General features: G+C 34.2%; 1 long non-coding RNA gene across 3 annotated transcripts; it reads left to right on the forward strand.

The window, feature by feature from the left end:
* LOC109950472 lies at nucleotides 8-3,235 on the forward strand. 3 transcript variants are annotated; one of them, XR_002272727.1, is made up of 8 exons: nucleotides 8-231; nucleotides 356-403; nucleotides 1,012-1,148; nucleotides 1,296-1,387; nucleotides 1,945-2,118; nucleotides 2,628-2,701; nucleotides 2,803-2,877; nucleotides 2,956-3,235. It is a non-coding gene; the product is annotated as an uncharacterized LOC109950472 (long non-coding RNA). The 3 variants fall into 3 exon arrangements; XR_002272728.1 differs by lacking the exon at nucleotides 1,296-1,387; XR_002272729.1 differs by lacking the exons at nucleotides 1,012-1,148; nucleotides 1,296-1,387.

Genomic DNA, 3,488 nt, shown 5'->3' on the forward strand with positions numbered 1-3,488 from the left:
ATTTCTCTCTCACTCACTCACGAAACTCACGAAACGAAACCCTACACTATTTCTCTCCCGATCTGAGACTAACCCTCACCTCATCGGCCGCCGTCCCTTGGCTCTCTGTCTCTCTCTCTGCCTCTCTCTCGACTCGTCCCTTGGCTCTCATCTCGAACCAAACATCATCCAATTTTATTGGTTTTTGGAGCGAATCCTTGTAAATTCTGGAGGGCTCTGGTTCATTCTAAGGTAATTTGTATGTATTTGGTTTGAATTCTTAGTTGTTTTCATTTTCCCTAATTTAGTAGATTATTAGGGTTTTGAAATTTTGGTATTCTGTTGTAATTAACACAATTTGTTCTTAATTTTGCAGTAGTTGTGCTTAGTCTCTATGGGTTTGGATTAATAGGCAAAATTGAAGGTATAAATATTTCTGTCTCAATCTCTATTCGTGGCTTAAAATTGAATGTGTGCATTAGAATTACATATTTTTATATCATCAGCTCCACATGGCTTTACTTTCGATGTATGGATTTTTGGTATTTAATGTGCAAGCAATTTCTGTGGCTTTTCTTTGATATGAGTATGTTTGATTCTTTCACAATTTTCAGAGGGCCACTGGTTTCGGCGCTTTCTGTAGTTGTGTTAAAGATTTGAAGTTCTTAGTCAGCCAGTTGACTTAGTTCAGTTTATAGAAAGATGTAGTGTTGTTTGAAATCAGGAATTTGAGAGTCTATTCAAAGTGAAGGATTGAATTCTGCTTGGTTGCCTGGAAAATCCAAGATTTAAAAATATTTAATTTCTGGAAAGTGAAGCTCATTTCAACCATGCCGAATAGATTTATTAGTTCTCGCTGACTAATTTTCAGTTTTTAAGGTTCAAAAGAATAAAGTTTATGATAGTCCAAGCTTGTAGTTTCTTTCTTTTCCTGCATTGTCTTAGAACTGAAACAAATTTTTTTTTCCTTGAACTTGCAACTATTTTAAAATTGATAACTCGAAAATAATTTCATTTGTTTCCTTGCTACAGTTTCATCTTTCTTTTTCTTGAAAATTATGGTGTGAGGAAGCTGGAAGCAGTGTTCGCGGTTCTGATTGCAACAATGGCACTGTCATTTGCATGGATGTTTGGGGAAGCTAAACCCAGTGGCACCGAACTTCTTATTGGTATTGGATTCTACTCCTCTATCTGTGATTTTTCTTATCAGTTATATATATATATATATATATAGCGATAGGTGATTCAGGCCAAAAGGGTCGTGCTACTTTGCACCTCTTCATCTAATCTACTATCATGTGGATTCCTCTTTGTAGGTATTTTGGTTCCTAAACTTAGCTCCAGAACAATAAAGCACATGAGAAAGCATACAACCCATGTAAATAAAACATGTCACCCTCCCGACTAGGTTCGACTAGCTGTCTTTCTCTCTCTCATTCCTTGTCGGAACACAACCAAAATCTTCGGAAATCTGTATGAGCCGAATGTAATGTAGTTACAGCTATTTTCTGGTCTGTTGAGAATAAATGGAGATGATACACTCTCACTTATTTAACAAAGGTTTTAAATGGTTTGGTCTTCATTCAAATGTGAACTACAAAACCGCCAAATCATAAACAAAAGAACATGAGAAAGCACATTCTTGGACTATCATATTAAATCATATGCTCAATGATGATTGCTACATGTGATGCAAAAACTGTGGTGGCCAATATGATATGTGGATGGAACATTCTTGTTTGATTTCGTTTATGCTTTTCTATGCTGCTCTCTTTTGATTCATACTTTTCTGTTGGACCCTATTTTATTGCACTTAAGTTCATTTCAGTCTTTCATTTGTGTCCCCATATGATTTACTTTTTGTAATGTATATCTATCTTTGCTGTTGCTGTTTTGAGTGAAGCTTGTTTATGGAACGAATGAAGCTTGTTTGTAACCTAACCCTTTTTTTGATTTCATTCACAGTTGTTTAGCGTCGCAGCTGCTGCTGCTGCTGCCTGCTGCTGCTGCTGCCTGCTGCCTGCTGCTGCTGCTGCTGCCTGCTGCCTGCTGCTGCTGCTGCTGCTGCTGCCTCCTGCTGCTGCTGCTACTGCTGGTATTCTGAGCTTTGAAAGTTTGGAAAATTTTGTTTAAATGGAGGTAAATATTCGTTGCTGCTGCTAATCTCTTTAAATCTGTTTCTGTAATCTGTATAAATCTGTTTTTGTAATATGTTTAAATCTGTTTATGTAATCTGTATAAATCTGTTTTTGTAATCTGTTTAAATCTGTTTTTGTAATCTGTTATTGTTTAAATCTGTTTTTGTAATCTGCTTAAATATGTGTCTGTAATCTGTTTTTGTTTAAATCTGTGTTTGTAATCTGTTTAAATCTGTGTTTGCAATCTGTGTTTGCAATCTGTTTTGTAATCTGTTTTTGTAATCTGTTTTTATAATCTGTTTTTGTAATCTGTTTTTGTAATCTGTTTTTGTAATCTGTTTTTATAATCTGTTTTTGTTTAAGTCTGTGTTTGTAATCTGTTTTTGTTTAAATCTGTGTTTGTAATCTGTTTAAATCTGTGTTTGCAATCTGTGTTTGTAATCTGTTTTTGTAATCTGTTTTTGTAAATTGGATGGTTGAGGCTTTGATTTGTTCCCAAAATTGGATAAGGTCCGAAGATATAGCTTCATTGCAATATGTGCCAAGCATTGAGGAGATGGAGTTCTATGAATCAATTGAAATGGGTAATATTTTCATTTCTATAAGTATATTTGAATCCGATTATTTTCTTATTTTTATGTGTTCTAACTCAAATTGGTTTGATTTATTTTATTATATTTTGTAGAAATGGGGAGTAAAACATCCATGACAAATTTGAATAAGACTCTCCCTTCTTAGTGTGATTAAGATATGTTGGAAGGTATTTTTATTGCATCTTATTTTAATTATGATTTGTTGATGGTGAAACTTTGTGTTAATTCTTTTAAGTGTTGTGTAGGTTGCTTTGTGAATGCTTTTGAAAGAATGGATGCAGCAGATTTTTTGCAAGGATATTATCTCTATGTGTATTTTTGTGATGGGTTGTAATCTTTAATGTCATAAGTTTAATTTGGTTTGTGTATTATTTTTTGTAATGGTTTGTAAGAGATTATATTTCCTTTCCTTGGTTGGTTGGTTGAATTGAATGTGTGTATGTGAGATTTATTTAGTTTAGAAACTTAGATTGGAATGATGGATTTTTATAGCTTGAATTTACATAATTTCAGGTTTTGAAAGAGAAGTAAAAAGTGTTTTGGGCTTGTTCATAAGAATTTAATAGGTTTTGGCAATTTGACAACAAAAAAAAGGGTTTTGGCTGAAAGGAAATCGGATTTGGGCTTTGTTTTACTAAAAAAATATGATTTGGGCTTTTTTTGGCCGAAAATAAATAAGATTTGGGCTTTTGGAAAATTGAAAAAATGGGCTCAAGCTCAAACCGAGAAGAATTCAGAACCGACCCGAGAACCGAGCCCATTGCCGGTTTGGCCCATT

This window comes from Prunus persica, chromosome G7 (genome assembly GCF_000346465.2).
Source record: "Prunus persica cultivar Lovell chromosome G7, Prunus_persica_NCBIv2, whole genome shotgun sequence".
In the NCBI taxonomy this organism is placed as follows: domain Eukaryota; kingdom Viridiplantae; phylum Streptophyta; class Magnoliopsida; order Rosales; family Rosaceae; genus Prunus; species Prunus persica.